Source organism: Nelumbo lutea, chromosome 4 (genome assembly GCF_056320005.1).
Source record: "Nelumbo lutea isolate HS-2025 chromosome 4, American lotus-T2T, whole genome shotgun sequence".
Classification (NCBI taxonomy): domain Eukaryota; kingdom Viridiplantae; phylum Streptophyta; class Magnoliopsida; order Proteales; family Nelumbonaceae; genus Nelumbo; species Nelumbo lutea.
Genome location: NC_142687.1, coordinates 16,806,660 through 16,828,971, shown reverse-complemented (window position 1 = coordinate 16,828,971; position 22,312 = coordinate 16,806,660). Strand labels below are relative to the sequence as shown.

At 34.9% G+C, this 22,312-nt stretch overlaps 1 long non-coding RNA gene across 1 annotated transcript; it reads right to left on the bottom strand.

Annotated features, from left to right (window-relative positions):
* Positions 1 to 14,826: 14,826 nt before the first annotated feature.
* LOC148854209 (uncharacterized) lies at positions 14,827 to 21,992 on the bottom strand. Its single transcript, XR_016113249.1, has 2 exons — positions 21,033 to 21,992; positions 14,827 to 15,423 (listed from the first exon to the last, which is right to left on the bottom strand). It is a non-coding gene; the product is annotated as an uncharacterized LOC148854209 (long non-coding RNA).
* Between the last annotated feature and the right edge of the window lie 320 nt (positions 21,993 to 22,312).

Genomic DNA, 22,312 nt, shown 5'->3' with positions numbered 1-22,312 from the left:
CCGGCTGTGGTTAATGACTAATGAGAGAGACGGACTCCCTTACTGCTCTATCAAATATTATTTTGGAGCCAAGGAGATCGAATGACTTTGATTTGACAGTAGTGTTGTTGGATGAAGACGTGATACGTGGGTTGTGGGTTCGTATGTTTACAGAAAATGTCTTACCATGCAAGCAGGTTTACAGAGAAGTGAATAGACGTAACCTCACGGAGACGGAGTATTGAGTTTGGCAAATTCCAAACATTTGGAAGAGTGAAGGGGATGTTAAGCGTTACGCCGATTAACTTTTGGAGATCGGATCTGCTCCTCACTCCATACATCGACCTCAAAGGCGCATCCCACCGTGATGGGGAACATTTTCCATATTTATATGTTATTATTTAGGGAAAATATTTTTAATAAACTGTACGTGACTGTAAGGTTAGTGTGAGATGTGTTCTGTGAGGAATAAATTTCAGTTTTAACGTAATTTTGGGTCATTAAGGTCTTATTTGGCAACGTTTCATAAGAGTGTTTCTATTGTTTCAGTTAATGTTATTCATAAATAAATTCAAATCGATTAAACTGACTAATTTGGCCCGATTCAATCTGATTTGACTATTTTTTATTCATCATCATTCGGTTTTAGGTTGTAAAGATGGATAAACTGATAATTTGGTTTGGTTTCAATAACTAAACCAAACCAAACTGAACTGAACCGAGTTATCTATAAATATATTCTCACTGAAATATTATATATAATATGTATATTTTTGAAATATATATTTCAATTTTAAATGTATTTCTAATAAATATATTCTCACTGAAATATCATATATAATATGTATATTTCAGTTTTAAATATATTTCCAGAAAATGTATTATGAAATATAATATATAATATGCATATTTTCGATATATATATATATATTTCAGAAATATATATATTTAAACTGAAACCGACCTAAACCATTCAGGTCGAATCGATTGAAAAAAAACTAGTAAACCGGCCCAATCCAACCCAACCCGTAAACAGCCCTAATTCCATCATTCTCGCAGAGCAGTGCTTGTATGATAACTGACGAATCGACACTCTCAAAAAACGCGCGGTTCTCGTAATGTTGATGCATATTAACGAACACATGTGTGACATTCCCATATGAAAAAGTGTTATATTTGGCATTTCACACGGAATGATTAAAACAAGCTCTAAAACAACAAATTTTCATTCATTGACACTACCTCATTGCTGCTGCACAACCTAGAGGAGGGCCTCGGCTCTGTTACGTCAACAACCGGTCAGTGAGCGAACGGAACAAATCTCCGATGACATTTTTTCTGGCCAGATTCACATAAACAGGTAGGTTGTATTCATTCTTGTCGTACTTGGTTTTATACTTGTCGTTGCTCTGTTTTATATTCGTCGTTGTTCTGCCCAGATTCACCCAAACTTACATCTCCGACAACAATTCAAACACTATTTTTGTTTCTGTATAATAAAAATCTGTTCTCAAAAATCAATTTACCAAATGCCTCTGTCATTGTAAATGAACAAGAAATACCTCTGTCATTCTAAATGAACAAGAAATAAAATTCTTGTTCTAGCATAGAAATTTTAAAAAAATAAAAAACAAATAAAAACATTGCCAAACTAGCCAGGCCCATTATAACCACTATATATTTACCAAACGGGCTTTTAGTTTTCTTATTATTTTCTGTGGTACGGCTTTTCGCACTGCGAGCTCTGCATATTCCTGTTAATAGCAACAGTTGGTTGGCACCATTCATTCGTAAGCTTTTGTAAAGTGGAAGAACATAAGACAGTGACCTCGGCCAAAATCCATGAAGCCCATTGGATTCATTTCTGAACAGCTGACGATATTACAGAGGTAAAAGATATCTTCTGAATTTAAATTTCTATCTCATCGTATACTTTATTGGAATCATTTTCTTGGAAAGACTAGGTACTTTGTTACGCTAGTACGTTGTAGCCCTATAGCCTCTAGGACAACTCTTGGGTGGGTGCTACAACCCACCCATTTAACTTGCCCATCCATTTAATATGATTGATTTTGTTTTTAATAATAGAACATTGTCAATTCATTAGTGTAAAATGATTCATTGTTCTAAGATTATTTCTAATATTTTACGAATATCTTAAATTAATAAACAAGAAGTATATTAATGACTTATTTTTTTAAATCGGGATGCTAAACGATCCGAATGACTGGTTTAACCATTCGGATCAATGGTTTTGGAATTTGGACCAAAGTCAATGGATTTTTATGTAGTTCTGCAGGACCAGGTGACGGGTTGAACGGTCCGGCCGCTGGATCAGCGGTGCGTCACAAACAGTCAAGCATTGGATTACACATGCAGACTAACCACCAAGTAGTGAGGCCCTAAATTGTCCATGTTTACTCTAGTACAAATGAGAGTCCAAATTAATTTGCATTGTAAAAAACGAATTAGGATTTGTTCCTCACGTATGCTTCAGCTGTGCATTGAGAATCTCGCCTACTTGATTTTATCATCATTAATGGGAGGATATTCCCAATGTAGGACTGCTATATATGTGATGCCAGGATGGTTGAGACAGTGGGTTAGTTTAGAAGTACAAATACAAATATATGTAAGGTGTAAAAACTTGTATTTTGTATTATTTTATTTTATATATTTGTATTTGTATTCCTTTTGAATGAAGTTTTCTAAGGCTCTGTTTGGAAAAAATATAAATACAAAAAATATATAATATAAATGTATACAAAATAATAGGGGTGAGCAAACGAAATCCAACCGAATAAATTAAACTTTTGGAAACCGAACTAAGAAAAGTGGCAACCAAAACGAAACCAGATTTAGGTTAAGCCAAACAAATCGAACCAAAAATTGTTTCGGTTAATTTGGTTTTTTCGATTAAAACCGAAGTGAGATAAAGGTTGAATTTTTAACCAAAAAATATTTCATTCTTTACTCAGTACTTATAGAAAATTGCAGGGAATGAGGGAAGAAGAAAAAGAAAAAAATAAACAATAAATACCTGAGATTTTACTTGCTGGTTGCCGTCGTCCACTTTGTTGTCGCTTGTCAATGCTGGAGTTTGAGACTTGAGAAAGTCAAAAACAATACAGAGGACAGAGGTCGGAGGTCAAAGGGAATGGTCGAATGAGAGAAGAAGAAAAAGAATGGTCGAAGACTCGAAGTCGAATGAGAGACTTCCGTTCAGTCGCCGCTGACTTTCTGCTCGCCGTCACCGGAGTTTGAGTTCAGTTGTTGCTTCAGAAAGAGGGAAGACGGTCAGACTCAGACGGTCGCCTACCTGGTTACCTCCCCTCGACACTCGACAGTCGTTAGTCGATATGGTTTTGGGTTTTGGCTTTTGGAGTTTTGGCGGGCCTAAAAGGGTTATTAGTATAATTATTAATATAACCTTATAATTTTGGTTAACTGAATCTCAAATTATCATACCCAAAATCGAAAACCGAATATTAAATAACCGAAATTTAAAACTGAAACCAAACCATATACCCGATTAAACCGAATCGACTGTATCGAAACTTCCTTTAAGCCGAAACTATGCTCAGCCCTACAAGTTTTGCATTCTACATATTTGTATTTATACTCCTTTCAAACTGTGCCTAGTACAAACGGGTGCTTTTTAATTGCAATGCAATTTTATGTGCACTGTATTTTTATTTGCATTAATTATTGTGCTTTAGGTCTTATATTTTATTTCATTTTTACTGCAACCAACCAAAGTAAAGTAACATTTGCATCAGTGCAAATTATAGCAAGTCCATGCCCTTCTACATGCAATCCAATAATGACCTTGAAGTTTCTCAGAATTACAGGGAGATAAGACATAAATGCACTCCAATAAAGTTGAAAAGAGGTATCAAAGTAAAAAATGAAAACAAAGCACAATACAAATATCATATTTATCTTCAGTCTTCTCATAGATCAACCATAAATTGAATTAGGCGTAAAACAATAAAAAATACTATATGTTTAAAGTTTAAACATGTGATAGGATATATCATCAGCATCATCCTTGCCCTTGCCCTGTACCTGTTGATGGTAAAAAAAAAAAATTGATGTTTAATTTTTTTAGGGGAGGCAGAAAATGGAAAATGTTATATATCATCATCTATCATCATTCATGTCTCAACCCAGTTTAAACCAGCACCATTCATGGTAAGCCCAAGTTTGGATGTATTAGTGCTACTAAAGTTGCCACTTGTCTCCCTGGGCCTAGATTGAATTTGGATTAAGAAGATCTTATGAAGCTAGGAGTAGGGGTGTAAACGGATTGAATTCGAATTCGATTAAATATTTGGATATTCAATTCGAATTAGATTAATTAATTATTTTATATAATTAATAAATATATAAAATAAATATTTTATTGATATAAAGTATATGAAGTATATAAATTATTTATATAATTTAATTATTATATATAAATTATATAAAATATTTTATATATTATATCTATGAATTAAATAACCGGTCGATTTTGGATATTTATCGAATCGAATTAGGTCATATCTGAATTCAAATATGATTAACTATTTGGTATGAATAGGATATCCGAATTCGGCCAATTAGATATTTGAATTATCCGAATTCAATTCGATTATATCGAATATCGAATATTGAATTCGAAATCGGATTTGCGAATACTGTTTACACCCCTAGCTAGGAGTTAACCTAACGGGCGTTGTGGTAGGATATGGTTAATTGGTCAAGTTTTAATCGTTTGGACCTGAAATTAGGCTTCAACATGTCTACACATCAATCCCTAGAATCTAGGTCGTTGGATTTATTGTTGGAAAAGCATCGATGTGGGGGAAATAGGTTATGGCAGCTTGAGGGATGGCAACATAATGGGTTTGGGGAGTGTTTTGTAAATTCTATAATCTATTCGTCTCCTTAAATCTTCTAACCCATACTTGTCCCAAAACTCATATGGGTTGGATTTTGAAAGTTCAAACCCTCATTGCAGATGAAAATGTAAAACCCTCCCTGACCCTAGCCTCCCCGGCCGCATTCAAGGGTAGGGGCCAATTGGGTTTAAAACCCGCATCTAATTTCCTATTATTTCTTGTCATATATAAGCAATAAATAAGTAAAATAACATAAATAAACAACAAAATTTCCAATTATTTGATTAAGACATGTAGAAAATGCATAAATTATCAATTATTAATTTATTAAATTAATATTATTAAATTCAACATCGAGTTGGGGAGGTTTGGGTTTAACCTAATATCGTACTCTATTCGTACCCTTACGGGTTGTAGAATCCCAAAACCCATCCTCACCCCAAAACCCGTCCTTCAATCAAGGAAAGAAACTTGCCTTGTCGAGGAGGGTAGGGTAGAAATTGCCATTCCTATGAGAACTCAATAACTTGCCACGTGTTGCATTTCAGAGAATCGAAACCCATAGTGAGAATTGGATTGGCTCTGCACAAGGCATGCTCCACATGTGCCCCACCCTACATTCTAACTAAGGTTGTTCATCAAACTGATGAAATTGACCAAACCAACCAATCCGATCTAATTCGACCCGAGTTTGTCAGTTTTCTAGTATTTTTAGTTGACTTCAATTTAGCAAATTCTCATCGGTTTAGCTATTTATAAACTGACCAAAGTTGGACCGACCTGATCATAGATATATTAATATTTATATTTTAAATATAATTTTTATTGTATAAAAGTGGAAAAATTCCCATATTTACTAGTTGAACCGACCTGATCATAGATATATTAATATTTCTCATCGGTTTAGCTATTTCGTCCACTAATAAGAAAAGGTCCAATGAGCAAAGTCACAAACACAGGGGGCGCATGGAGTGGACGAAATTGAGCAAATTGAATCTTTTGCTTGATTGGTCTTCTCCTTTGGGTTATTCGTGCAAGTGAATGAATGCTGGGGCTGGTGTAGACGAGAGACGAGACGACTATCCTTTTGGACTGAAAATGCTGCACACTCTGAAAATAGGGAACCAAGTCGCACGTTAGGAGCATCTCATGATTTTTTTTCTTTTTTTTTGCTTTAAGGATGAATTTTAATTTTTTGCTTTAAGGACATCTGGGCTCGTTTGAAACTATGGAGTTCGGATGAACTCTCTATAGAGTGCGTCCGACATAAACGTCAGAGCGTATATCGATAATATTTATTATACTTGTTATGGGAAGATATTCCCAATGCACAGTTGGATGTGTGTGCGCGCGAAGTCGATCTGAACTCGAAACTATGTGGCTCACTAGGGAATATCTGCGAATATCTGCGACAAAAGTATCGTCAAAATCATGCCATTGCCACGGGTGGCAGCCGCCGGCGGTGGGTGCACTGGGGGGGGGGGTCGGTTTCAGGTTTTGATTAGTCAAAGTTCTGGGCAAAGAATTTGTCCCATCCTCAATATCCACGTGTCATGGATTTATTGGGTATAATATTGCGCTTTTTTACCCGCCAATGAAGTGAAGATGGCATTTAACAGAACTTCCCTGAGACGGTTCTGCCTGCCTTTTTCTCAGTCTTGAAGCATGAGTATGGCAACTTGGCAAGGGCGATTAGAATTTGTTGGATCCATGCAAGAACGGAAGCTATGATTTGGTTTCTCTCCGATCCTGGTGTTCCGAATGGCCATTCTTCCTCATCCAAAAATTATCAATTTACTGATTCGGGTACTCTCTAGATTCTGCTCTCCAGAGTTAAAGTTCCGAATGCTTTCTCTTGAGATTGTGCTCACAAACCAAACAGGTTCCCCTGTTTTGAATTCCGATCGAAGGTCGAAATTGTACGATAAAATGGCACAGGATTTGGACGAGCAGGGCGCAGGTTTCCTTCAAGGCGGGGAAACTTCTCAGTCATTGTTCCTCTCAGTTATTTTTTCTTACAAGGATGGGTGGGACCCTCAATCCAATACAAGGTGATAAAAAGAATAAGTATAGTACAAAAGTTTGTTGGCCTTCCATTGTTTATCTGCTCCCCCCCTCAATAGCTTAGTAGTTTATGGTGTTCTTGTTATGATAATTTATGTCAATATTGTAAATTTTTCATTGCTTTGCTTGACACTCAAGCAATATGCCATTTCACTTCTTCTTTGATACGTACCATTTCACTTCTTTTACTAAAGCACACGTATACATTTTGCTAATATTACATTCTCTTATGGTTAGGTTTTTTCGTTGATCACAACCATATGATGCAAGGATAAATAATCCATTCTTAATTTACATGCATACATTTAGGTATTAGTTCAATGGATAAAAGATCCATCATATGGATGGCCGAATCCTGCAGGAAGATAGGGCGGAATTTCAAAAATTTTTTTATCTCCCATGTGGGAATCATATTCCCTATTTTAGAAAACTGCATTTTCAAGGATCAATCTTGAACTTAAACCAGACCAGATCTGAAACCAAAAGGGAGTGGAGGGTTATACATGATACGAAGTAATAGTAACCTCTAATGAAGGTATTCACGCTCAAGGATGAATCCAAAGACTACTTCCACCAAAGATGACACGATGCATGATGAAGCAGAATCAGCAAGATGGCTCTTCAACAAGAATCTGATGGAGGGTGAGTGAGCACGACTTCATATCACATTTTTTTGGCAAAAGATGATATCAAGAACCCTTTCTTGATGGCTCCCAGAGTGGAGATCGAATTGGTTATGGCAACAGTAGTAGGAGAGAGCAAGAGCAGAAGATAGAGGCAGTCCAACTGTATGCTATATTCTCTCTTGAATCAGTAGACTGAAGGATGAATTGGAGGTTCACCCTGCTCCTCTATTTATACCCTTAATGAGAGGTTCTCCTAATCCCATTAGGAGTTTCCTAATCCAAATCTTGTATTTTGATCTAGACTCTCTTTAAGAGATAAGGATAATCCCTTATCTACATATAAAGATTAGCCCTCATAATCTAAATCTCTATTTGGATTTGGACTCTCTGAGTGGATAGGGACAATCCCTTATCCTATTTGCTGATCTAAATCCCAGAACCGCCCATCTTTAATTAATCTCATTAAGCTAGTTCGAATTGGGCTTTAGGCCCATTAAGTCTATGTGCTCACTTATCCTCCAAACTACTGCCCAGTTGGATATCTTTGTATTGCATGGGACTCAAACATTGATCTAAACATTAGCCACATGGGTTCAGCATAGCCTTTGTTACAAGGCCTGGTCAAATTCACTGTAAGAGACAATGAACCCCTGAGCCCATCAATGGGCCCAACATTTACACTAAATGGTCATTGGGTCAAGCAACCTTATAAAAACCCAATGACTGTGATCAGATGCAAGATTAGCCCATCAGGTATTACCCTCAATGGTTTTACACTTAACCTCTCAGTCCATAATGATCAAACACTGCCTAACAAGAGATGACCTATCCCTCGGCTACAAGGTACGGTGCTGCACTCTCTACTCACATGGATCTCGGGAATTAAAACCTTTTGCAAACATTTTGAAACCATAATATATATGTATATATCTATATAAATATATTTTGCAAAACAAATTTCAACGGTTGAAATCGACTACTGACAGTTTTGGCTTCCATTAGAGAGAGTGCATCCCCGATCATTCACTTTGTCCGACAAAGGAGCTGATCCTGTCACTATGATCACCCACTCAGATGAATTCTCGGACTGTCCCAACATACCCAGGTTTTGACCTCTTCTAAGGATCTCACTGATTGGCATATCAAAGACAACCAAATCCAACACCTAGTGAAGTATCATAATCAAGTCTAAGGGTCAGGTGTAACATTCTAGTTTTGTCCATCTAAATCCAAGGTTTAAGGCAATACTGAAATTCTGGTCCGGTTTAGGGTTTCAAGAAAACCCACACTGCATGTACCTCAGGTCTCACCCTAGCAGCTGAGACAAGCCACCCCAACCAATTTGGTGGCACATCAGTGTTAGCCTTGGTAGGATAAATCTCCCCAGATCTATCCAATGGTCGTGAAGCTTCTAAATTAGCATGTGTCTTATAAGTGTCCAGTTTAAGGGTATTACACAGAAATACACCATAAAAACATGAATCAAATATGTACTTTATTCATTTACATTAAATGTCATAATATACATTAAATATGTACTTTATTCATTTACATGCATACATTTAGGTATTAGTGCACCATTTTTCACGTCCCACCAAACTCAACCATTCGTACTCTTGAGAGACATGAATAGAAAATTCAGTGTAATTACCTATATAGTCATAAGCACAAACATACACATGTATGTGCGTTAAGGATAATGGGAGTCAAGAGTCCATCTCTATAGGTTCTTCCGATGAGAACTCTCCCCGTATAATCCTTTACAAGAAAGAAATCACGATGGAATTCAAGGTAAATATCATTGTCTTTGATGAATTTGTTCATAGAAAGTAGATTAAGTGGAGTTTAGAGCAAATGTATGATTATTATGTGTCAATGATGAAAATCCGAAATATAAAATTTGCAAACATGGTCCATTATCAACAGTAACCTGATCCGAACCCATGTACTCAGACCGATTCTGTAGATTGTCTACATCTGGAGTTAGATGATGAGTGGCACCTAAATCTGGATACCATGTGGGATCAACCTCATTCCCAACACTTGTATGATACACAACATTTTCTGAAGGAGTTTGTTGTTCTCCCTAATATGACAAGTTATAGTGCCTCCTGTAGGTAAGAGCACCATGGCCTGGTTTGTTGTAGACCTGGTAGATGATTTGGGAAAAATTTCCTTTCCCACGGCCACCACCGTTATTTCTGCCGCCATTATGCTGGTTAGGATAACCTCCATCGTTGTGGCCACCGCTGCGACCTCTACTATTGTCGGGAGCAGAACCATCCCCATCGGTTTGTATTTTTGGAGTTCCAATTATTTTTATTTTTACCATGTGTGGCAAAATTTGCAGAACGGGGATTATTAGCGGTGGGCTGATTGTGTTGTTCCAACCATGCCTCATGATTTAAGAGACGTCCCAGTATATCATTAATAGTAAGAAAATCAAAATCGGTCTTATTGGTGATCACAGTGACTATGGACTCATACTTGGTCCCCAGTGTAGAAAGAATGTAGAGAATAAGATTTTCTTTGCCTATTGGTTCAGAAATAGCTGCTAAGCTGTCAACAATTACCTTGGCTCTCTTAACATACTCGATTATCGATTCTAACCCTTTCTTGATGCTTTGCAGCTGTCGCTTTAGATGAAGAGCTCTCGACCTTGAGATGGCGGAGTAGGTTGCAGATAGGGCCTTCTAGACTTCAGCTGATGTGGTCAAAACGACCACTTCTATGACCACACTCTCAGTGAGAGAAGAAATGATCCACCCAAGAATAAGTTGATCCAGCTGCACCCAATCATCATATTCTAGGTTCTTCACTCTCTGTCCATGAGAACCATCCATGTGAGTTGGAGGAGCTTGCATGGTTGGTGAGATCTCAATCATGAACCAGTCCACTAACACCCCTACACTAGAGCTGGATTGTTTACTTATAGTTTTGTACTAGATCATGGAGAAGGAGCCTATTTATGCAACCACAACTCTCAAAGTGGTTCAAGCTATGCAAGATATCAAATTTGCTGCTTTCTATAGTTTCAATTGTATCCATTAGAGACCTAATCCACATCCACATCTTGATTTCGAAGAATACTATCCCCCATAAGTTCCAATAAAACCAAATGAAACCACCTTCCGCCTAACACTTTCATATGTTTAGAAGAGCTAATTGAACAACCTTCTACAGCCTCATTAATAGAGGCATAAATAAGAGGAAGGAACCAAATGAATAAAGCACTACAAATTTATAATGGATCGTTTGTTTATTTATTTATTTTGTCTTTAATGGATAAAATTCTCTAATTACATTTTATGTCTGAGATGATAAATTTGATGAATAACTTTAATTAAAAATATTTATTTATTACTTTGGGTCCAGTGACATTTTGGTCCCCAAACATTAAAATGCGATAATTCAGTATCTGAACTTTCACAACATGTCAGTCCAGTACCTACTGTTAACCAGATGTTAATCAATCGTTAAGTTGCATTTAAAAAGACACAAAGGCCCTTCAAGTGTTATCTAATTTTCTTGATCAATCATCGGAACATTGACAAAAATTTAACAATCCCAAATCCTTACTTCTTCTATTCTAGAGAATTGGGGTGACCAGAATGGCCACTAAGACGTGACCCTAACTTTTTTGAATAAAAGAGGCAAAGATTTGGGACTGTTAATTTTTTATTAACATTTGGATGGTTGATAAAGAAAATTAGATGACACTTGAAGGACATTTGTGTCTTTTTCAAATGCCATTTAACGGTTGATTAATAGCTAGTTAATTGCAGGTACTAGATTGACACAATTTAAAAGTTCAGATACTGAATTGTCGCGTTTGAACATTAGATTATCAAAAGTCAAGTTTTATGTTATTATTTGCATAAATAATTATAACTATCAGTGTAATGGGCAAGTAACAACTGTATGAATGGGCAAGAAGAATTCACATCTGCAACCCACAAAGCACAGTTCGGCTTTGGTCAAGGCAGCTCTCATTCGAAACAACTTTTACAACCATGCATTGGGAATATCTCCGTGCTTATGTACTTTATTTCATGGGGAGATATTCCCCATGCAAGGTTACAAGAGGCTGTTTGCATGGTGTGAGCATGGGCTTGCCTTGACCGAAGCCAATCTCCAGAGCATGGCCCAAAAACGTCCCACAACACATTCTAACCATGTATTGGGAACATCTCCTAATAACAAGTAGGGAGATGTTCCCAATGCATGCTGAGATGTTCATGTGGGCAATTTTGGGGCACGCTTTGTGGGGCGCAAATGTTAACTTACATAAGATTTGTGATTGTGGATGTGTCACATCACCTTAGAACAATAATTGAAGCTTGAAAATTTATATGTGGAAGGCAAAAAGGATCACTATCATATGGTTTTTCGGGTTTTCCTTGTAAGTTGTAACTCCACTAACTGTATGGGGTGAACTCAAATCTAGTGAACTTGTCAATTCACAAGAAGAATGGACCCTCCAATAGGAGGCATGCATGTTGACTCCTTCAGACTAACCTCAAAATAGTGGGTTTTTGTCGTTAACTTCAATCCAACCGGTTGAACCAAACACTAAAAGACAAAAAAAATGGAAAACCTCATTTTGGATGATTTAGAAGTTAAGTTGAACTGAAGTGCGATCTGCTCCTCATTTTGGATGATTTAGATGTTCCCAATGTACAACCAAGACATGTCGTGAGATCGGGTCTCATTTCAGTTCCCCCCCTCCATTCTCTCATATTCGAGCCAAACCATGACGAGTGAGAAGACCATTGGTGATTTCCTTGTGCAATAGACGTTTAACGCCGTAGAATCAATCAGTAGAAAAAAAAATCAACAAGTGGTAAGCACCTTTTTTTCTTATTCTTATTGTTCTCCTTCTTCATCTTCTCCTCCTCTCCTTCTTCCCTGGACAATGACTTATATTCAGGGTATGTTCAAATCCAATCCAACATTGTTCATGTCAGATCAGATCCAATCTAAAGACCCAATTGGATCTTATTGGACTCGATTTGAATTTGAATCCTATCGATAAGTCGGATCTTCGGATCTAACTTGTTTTCTTTAAAAATTAATAAATTATTAAAATAAAAATAAAAAAAAATATATACTAATTTAAATAAATCAAAAATAAAAAAATACAATTATTTTTATTTATTTTCATCATATATACATATTTTTATATAAAAAATAAATAATATAACAAATTTATAAAAATATATTTATAAATAAATAAATAACACATATATGTATATTTATAAATATATAATATATACCGGATCGGATAGGGGATGATCCTAATATGATCCACTTTCTGGTTGGATCATATTATCCGATCTGAAGATCCGAATAGGGGTGAACCGAATTCGACCAAATAAGATAAAATCGAATCATGATCCGTTCCATTTGCACCCCTAGTTATCCGACTGCACCATGCAGTCGAATGACTTGGAAAATTTCCCCTTGAAAATTAGTAAAGATGTCTAAAATCTAATCTAGTTTGGTCCATATGAAGTTATAACAAATAGCTGGGTGTAGGTTCTTCAAAATTGGCAAAAATAGCTAAAATAATATCTAGAGCATGGGTGTAGGTTATTACAATATGATTGCAATGCAAATTATCTATGATTAATGGTTATGCTCACAGTACTAATAGTTTAGCTAAATACACATTCATTCTTTATGGATCCAAATTTCTTAATAGTTTTAAACTTGGAAAAGAAATATATCACCTAGATAGACATGTGAAGTTAGATGGCTAAGGAACAAAAAACTACTATATTAATAACTTGCTAGATATTTGATGATTATCAAATTCCTATGGATGCGTGAGGAAAGACTTTGGTTGTGTAAAAAAAAATGGTTTTTAGTGTTGTTTTTTATTCTTAGATCATGGAGTGTTGAAGCTTGGAAAAGATATAGATGGGATGCCTTAATTGTTAAATTTTCTAGAGATAATTTTAGCTATCTTTTAACATTTGTTTTCAGGTTGGCTTAGACTAATTTATAAACCTTCCAAAATGCACATTGTTTTCTATGTTGTCTCTTGGTTGTACCTAGGAAAAACCACCAAGATTAGAGCATGGGTTAATCCCTGTAAGTATTGAAACCTCGATAGCAAAGTTTGATTAGTCCAGTAAGAAGATTGAATATGAATCTCTAAATTTGCAATTCACTTTCAGATCGAACTTTTGGCTTTGATTCTTTGTAAACTTCATGTCTAACCTTTTAATGCTAGACTTGTGCAAAAAGTAAGCAAAACCTAGTATAACAAAGGGTGTTAAAAGACACTAAAAACTGGGGATTGGGGTGATAAAGGTTAAGAAGATGTTTGGGATTTTAATGATAAAGGGATTATGTGGCATGAAATGGACCATTTGTTTCTTTCTGGGTGATGCAAACTTCACCTCTCGGTTTACCTCTTGTTATATAGATTAGAAATAGTGGAGCCTCAACAGAACAATACATGAATTTGGCTCAAGATTTAGTATGACTTATGTGGTATCGAATCAATCCAAAAGAAAACCCTAATCAATGTCACGTGCAATCACATGTGAACGGTTTTAAAGAGAAAATTGGGTTTTAAAAAGTTACAACAATCGGGTCATGTGCGGATCACAATAAGGTCATGTGCAGATCACGTGCAATCACAATGATGGCTAAATATCAATTCTTTTAACATGAAAATTGAGTAATTAATAGTGGTAAAAATCTTAGTTGGTAATGTTCGGATTAGTTTTTTTCAAACTCGAACCTGATACAAAACCAAAATCTATGTTGGGTCATGTGCCAAATCTTTTGAGAATTATATTCATGTGTGGGCTTGTTTGTTTCAACACTCCTCTTAAGAGGAATCTTAAGACATTAAGGAAGTTGAACCCTCCCCAGTCCTTTCTTGTTACTTGTTAGTTTGCAGTGTGATCCCATTTCCATGTTTGTAAACAAATTAACTATTGAGTGCAAATTCTGGTTTATTTTAGTCTTGAGTTTCAGCACAGGTTCAATTGTTTGCAGTATGGATTAAGTAATAAAAGATGAAACAAAGTAAAGACTAAGACAGAAGTAGACCAAATTGCACTGAAATGAAACTACAATGAGAACAAATGGTGTCAAGAAAATGCAATATCAGCATCCACCAATATTTTGACAATTTGATGGAGTTCATCAATCTCACACTCAAATCGATAATTGATACCACTTAAACTCGCCAAACCAAATGCATAATCTTTATAGTTAGTAGTTAGTACTTTTGTTCATTCACAAACGTCAACTAAGAATAAACACGACCACTCAATGATTTTATTGTATATCCATGCAATGATAGACTTCATTGTATATGATGTATAATTTTTGAAATATTGGATGAGACTTGATCACTTGACGGTGTAGTGGCTATAAATGATATTATGTACAACAATCAATACAAAGATGATCTTAATCATCAGCCACCGGTTGGATTAGATACTGTTGTGCTACTTGAGCAACGCTCCTTGTGCCCTTTCCACATTTGCTAGTGTGTCATCCATGTTCTCATCAATCCGGTTAGGTTGAGTTAAAACAGAAGCAAGGTTAGATAATATTAGGGGTAATACCATATAAGGGCAACTTTTGGGGTTTAATATCAACAAAAGTAATATATTTAAAAAAAAATTAAATAGATTGACTTTTTTAAAAATAATATCAACAAATGGCAAAAACATTGTTCATCACCTTCTTTTAGTCATTTGTTCATCAGAGCCGCCACCCGCCACCATACGCTTGAAGGAAAGACTAAAAGTAAAAACCTCTAGAATCCGTTCAAGGACACTAAACCTTTGTTTGTTTAGGCTTCATGGATATAGTAGGAGAAATTATAGGAAAAATTAAACCTGCAAGTGAATATAGAATGAAAACACCAAAAGATATAGTAAGAGAAATGTTGGTAAGCAAGTTTCACCCCAGAGATAAGGTGTCGCCCATGAAAAAACATGTCCAACATTGCCAATGTCAACTCTCCAATCAAGGTTGAAAGCATCAAATATGTATCATACTGTATTGTAAGATATATATCGGCTTCCAGGGTTAAATAATAATACAAGGTGTGCATAAATGATGATAACTTGCACTAAAACACTAAAACAACAGAGAGCAAAACTTGCAGTCATTACATCAGGAGACAAATAGAGAGCACGCAGGACCAGAATAAACCACAAAACTCTCTTAAAACACATGTCCTACATTGTCATCAAATACATATAAAAAGGGAAATAAGTCACATGGTCATGTCCAAGGGGGTCCCTTAAGCCTCTACAACCATGTCCAAGGGGGTCCTTTAATGCTCACTATATATATAATGACAATAAGCAATTGTCTCCATACACAGCACAGTCCGATATGACATATCTAAAAAGCACCAACACAATTGGACTAATGAAAAGTTTTCGTCAAGTTTCAACATATTAAACAGGCCATGGGTGTGATTTCTTCTAGAGGATAGTCTATAGGTTTCTAAGGCTGCTGCCCAACCTCAAACTAGGAGTTGAACAAGACAGCAATTCTCTTTATCCAAGGTTTAAGTTACAAAACTGGGAATTAAAGGAGATAATAACTCTCTCATCCAATCTCCAAGGCTGCTGCCCAACCTCGAGTGTGCTAAACAAAAGGATTTGAAAGTGAAAAATCGATGTTTCTTCTCTCTGCTTTTTTAGAGAACAGTCTTAAAAGAATGCGTACAATTGAAACCAAAAGGAGTTACTGATAATGAGCACCGCTTGAACTCTATCTCTCTCCGACACCATAAACACCAAAGATCAAGCAATTGAGCCAAACATATTTGATACTAGAAATTTTGTTGAATCCAAACAACAAATATTCAAAATTTACTTGATAAACTACTAGCTACAAAATCCTAATTTTTTAAAATGTTCAACAACCTTTGCTTATTAGGACTTTGATGAGCATGTCATTTTCATATTTCTCAATTAATGTGGAATAAACGTAATTATCAAATTGCAAATCTATTCGAGTTGTTCACTTGATTAACTATTCAAGGTTAACCATTTTTCTATTATTAAAATTTGAAATCATAAAAGACTTGTAGGTATGTAGTGCAATACCCAAATAGCCCATTAACTATAGATGAAATTTCATCGGAATTCTTTGGTTTAAAGCAACATTTCATTTGTGGGAAGATTTTAGTGGGATGGGAAACAATGGCGTGGGATGGGAAAGGGAAAATAGGTGGATTTTTTCATGTTCCATTTTTTGTTGCAAATGGGAAAATAGCGGAAAATTCAACCTTAGTTTAATAATTAATTAATACTAAATTATTAAATAATTAATTGATTAATACTAGATTCATAACCCATAAATTTATTAATTATTTAATAACATATTAAAATGAGTATCATAAAATAAAATATTAATGAAAAATAATCAATAAAAAATAATAATTAAATAATTATTTTATAACTAATAATTTAATTAAAATATATTATACTAAATAATTTATCAATGAAAACTAATTTAATAATTTATGAATAAATAGTATTCAAATATTCAAGTTATTAATTAAGTCATGGGTATTTATAAATTATAAGATTAATAATAACTTAAAAACAAAAAAAATGTAAAACGTTATTTAACTAAAATAATAAACTAACTAATTATGGATTTTAAATAATTAATATCTAATTAAGAATTTAATACAGAATAGTACAAATGTTAATATGAACAAGTTAATAATTAACAAAAAAGTTAATGAATAAATAAATAAGGATTTATTATTAACCTAATTATTCATTCAATAAATTAAATACCAAAAAATAAATAATTAAATATAATTAATACTAAACATAACATTATTAATTAATTCATAGTAAATATTAATAAAATAAATTTTAAATTATTAATTCTTAATAAAATAAATTTTAAATATTAATTCTTAATGAGTAACTAATTAGATAAATAAAATTATTTCATTAAAGCATTAATAATTAATAATTAATAATAATAAACTATAAAATAATAAAAATAATACTAATAAATTAATTAAAATTGCTATTAAGGTTGATTTTTCCACTATTTTCCCATTTGCAAAAAAAAAAGATGGAACATGAAAAAATCCACCTATTTTCCCTTTCCCATCCCACATCCCACTAAAATCTTTTCACAAATGAAATATTGCTTTAAACTAGAGACTTCCAATGAAATTTCATTTATAATTAATGGGGCCATTATAGTATTGCACCGCATACCTATAAGTCTTTTATGATTTCAATTTTTAATAATAGAAAATTGGTTAACTTTGACCAGTCAATCAAGTGAACAACTCGAATAGATTTGCAATTTGATAATTACGTTTATTAAATGCTTTGATATTAAATCGTTGAATATATTGAAAATGCTTTAGCTGTGATCTTATTGATATGTATTGAAGTTGTATTGATGTAGGTTGGGTTACTACTCCAATCGAAAAATTTATTGCATGTTAATTAACATGTTCTTATTGAGATTTATTAACGTTTAAGTTTGTTTTATGTTCATTGAACTTGATATTAAATTGTTAAGAGAACTATTACAAAATCTTTTAATTATTGTATTCCACATTAATTGAGAAGTATGAAAATGACATGTTTATCAAAGTCCTAATAAGCAAAGGTTGTTGAATATCTTAAAAAATTAGAATTTTGTAACTAGTAGTTTATAAAGTCAATTTTGGATATTTGTTGTTCGGATTCAACAAAATTTCTAGTATCAAATATGTTTGTCTCAACTTTCTTGATCTTTGTTGTTAGAGATTTTTGGTGTTTATGGTGTTGGAGAGAGAGAGTTCAAGCGGTACTCATTATAAGTAACTCCTTTTGGTTTCAATTGTATGCATTCTTTTAAGATTGTTCTCTAAAAAAGCAGAGAGGAGAAACATCGACTTTCCACTTTCAAGTCCTTTTGTTTAGCACACTCGAGATTGGGCAGCAGCCTTAGAGATTGGATGAGAAAGCTACTATCTCCTTTAATTCCCAGTTTTGTAACTTCAACCTTGGATAAGAAAATTGTTGTCTTGTTCAACTCCTAGTTTGAGGTTGGGCAGCAGCCTTAGAAACCTATAGACTATCCTCTAGAAGAAATCACACCCATGGCCCGTTTAATATTGAAACCTGATGAAAACTTTTCATTGGTCCATGTGTTGGTGCTCCTAGAGATGTCATATCGGAATGAGTTGTGTATAGTGACAATTATTAATTGTCATTGTATGCCCTTAAATGTTTTCTCTATACTTCAACCCAAGTCCTTATCCCTGGCTCTTCTAGTCCCTAGAACTTGTAACAAACCACTTATTACTGATTTTGTAGATGGTCTTCTTTGCACATAACAAACCTTCTTATTCTACTTTCCCTCATTATAAGTAACTTCTTTGCACATAACAAGACAACATGATTTATCAATGAACTAATTATGAATTTTTCCGTATTTGAAATTGAGTAATTGATCAACTTCACTCACAAACAGTAGGAAGGTTCACAACAACCCATGTAGGACTACAAGTATATGGTAATCAGGAGCCTGGCACACAAGGGCTCTCTGATATTCATAGCCAAATAAGAGACAATATAAATATCTCTTAGAACACAACTCCATATGGATCCTATAGAACTGAAAATTCAGATAAACTAAGTTTTGTGTGAAATGCCAAAAATTTGTGATGAGTTTCTGAAATTTTGGCCAAACAAATTCACCCAATGTATCATGATCCATTGGAAGAATAAAATGTCATCAAACTAACATTTTTTAATTAACTAGTAAAAATTCTAGTTATAAAAAGCTATTCAGTACAGTAAATACTTGCAACTTGCAACTTGCAACTTGCAAGAGAATTCAGCTTCTAAAATTTACTACTCTAATGTCATCAAAGTGAAATGCACATCATAGACTGCTTGGATTGATATCCATTAAAAAGGGTGAAAAACCACTCACCTTTATGAGAGCTAACCAATTTTAGAAAGCTGTTAAATAATTCACTATTTTATTTTCTTATATAGGTGTCTAAGAGTGTTTTGGCACCAAATAAAGATACACAGCATTTTTTTTACTTAGTTAAGTGGTAAGAAAAACTAGTACTCCCTAGTGTCTGTGTCATCTACCTTCAAGGAATTTAGTAATGCAAATAAAAGAGGTTAATCTCCATGTAGAACTCCATAACAGTGGACAACTTGTGAGCTTATGGTTGTGCAACTTTTACATTGCGGTTGGGAATATTTTCAATATAATTCTGTACTTTTTATTATTAACAAAGTATAATTACAGACTTTACCCTTAATAAATTAGACAACTTGCAAAACTTATTAATTCCCCTCATTTATTTTTTATCAATAAGTTCCCCTCATTTATGATTCATTAACCTCATTGAACAGTAAAACAACTATTATGTATATGCATTGCATCAAGACTGCATTTGCTAGGATTACATGCCAAATAAGCACAGGAACACAAATATCATCCCACAAATGTAGGAAAAAACAAATATGCACGATTGCACCATTGTTGCATGGATTTTCCTAAATAGATGGCATACCCATGACAGACATGCATCAGAGTCCAATAATCCTTTCTCAATGACGCTTCAACGTAACATTCCATTTTTATTTGACATAAATGAACAGATAATGTTCAAGATTACTATAATTTTTTATACAAATGTTGCTTAGTAACAAAGTCAACATTATTTCCAGGCATACAATGTCAGAATTCAGAAAAAAAAAAAAAAAAAAAAAAACTATTTTCTTCTGCTTGATTAGTAAAGAAGTGAACTACTTTGATGATATATCATATATGAACTATTTTCGTGAGTCTATGTTTTCTCATCTTGCCAAGCCAGACTCTTGGACAAGCGTTGGATTCTGACTCTAAACACATTCAGTCTCTTGTGGTTTAGAGTCTTAGTATTTTGATACACTTAAATCACACTATGCATATCGGATCAGAGTAGGAAATAGTGAAATGCGTTAAAGATATGTATTCATTAGAAGTGGGTTCATCCAGCACTTACAACTGACGTATGCAAACAAGAAAACAGCCTTCTTCAGAGATATAATGATCACAGACATCAATTTTTTCCATTCATATCAGAAATATCAATATTGAATTCAAATCAGTATTGGATATCAAAATCATTTCTAGGAACAACATTTATATAAGAATAAACAAATGAACGTCCGTTAACAGCATGAAAAACCACCACATAGATACGGGATAATTATTTGCATTAAAACATACATATCCAAATCAGATATTAGCATTGCATATTGTAAACAGACAGGAATTTGGAGATAAGGCTGAAGAAAAATCTTGACATAAGGCTTTTGAGATCAAAGAGTGACTGTTTGAACAGAAAATGAATCAATAATGTACCCCCATCACAACAGTAATACTGAATTAAACATCGCCCAAAAAGCATATCTCTGGAAAGAAACAGAAAGGTAGAGTTGATCGAACTACACACCTCAACGGGAGCTGAACTATCCTTTGTTGCGGTTGTGTCGAACCCCAAGCACTAGGCGGAGCTGTTGTTGCATAGTAATCGTCGTCATCATCATCAACATCGGCCCTAGATTTCACCGTCAGAGGCGCCGGCGTCCAGTAAACCTGGGGTTCAGGTTCCTTGGCCTGATTTTTGGAAGATCCCTTGCTCTTCGACGACCCATGCTCCTTGTCAGATTTCTTCTTTCTCCTAAGGCTTTCGAGAGCAGAGAAAACGTTCGCATTGCTTATCCCCAAGGGCCCATCGCCCATCCTGCTCCCACCTCCAACCATTTCTAGCCCGATCTCAAACAAGCCACAGTTGTGTTATTGTGTATTGGAGCAAAGGCCTCCGAAGACTAGAAGCAGCAGTTCTAATTGCCAGATTAAAACTAAGATAACAAATCTCTAGCCTTGCAAATTAAGGATTCAAGACTAGGGTTACAGAGAAACGTCTAAACCAATTAGATTTTCCTACAGAAAATAAATAGGGCTCAACAAACTGGGGCAAAAAACACCTAAGAAGGACTCGGTAACCTTGTAACCTCACCACACTCGGTGTCGCCAAAAAAAAGAAAAAAATACCAGAGTTCTGATGAAGAAATTAGGGTTTCGAAACAAATGAATCAAAAGAAACCGAGAGAAAATTAGAGTTCTCCCCGGAGCTACCAAAGCCGGTAAAGAAAGCTAGAGATTCAGAGGCCGTCTCTAAGAGCGATAGTGTAGATGAGTTTTTTTCCGAGAGAAAATGGAGGCCTAGGTAGGATATGGAGTTAGGGTTTCCAGAGCGATAGTGTAGATGAGTTTCTTCCGTCTCTCAGAGGATTTCAGGACCTCTAGATAACGCAGGTGACGAACACGAGTGCCGTCCTTTTATACCAACAACAGACATGACAAAACCCTCTCCTTCCCTTTCCCTCTCGCGTCTCGCCGAGGATAATTTAATTTTAAGGTGTTTCCAACGTGTGACGATATCATACTACTTACGAACTTACGAACTCTTCTATCATTAATCCAACGGTAAATAATTAATGATGCCTACAACGGTAAATTACCAGTTTGTAATTTGAGTGCTGTAAAATCTGCTGATGCTGATGGCGGTTACAGAATACAGATACGTGGAATTTGAGGACACATGGCTTGGGAAGCAAAGAATTTGGAGACGCGTCTCTAGCAAGGAATGCTGCCTACCGTCGGATCTGTTGACCAAATGACTCGGTAAAGTTTATTTCACGAGTTTGATACGTGCCACGTTTCCTTTCG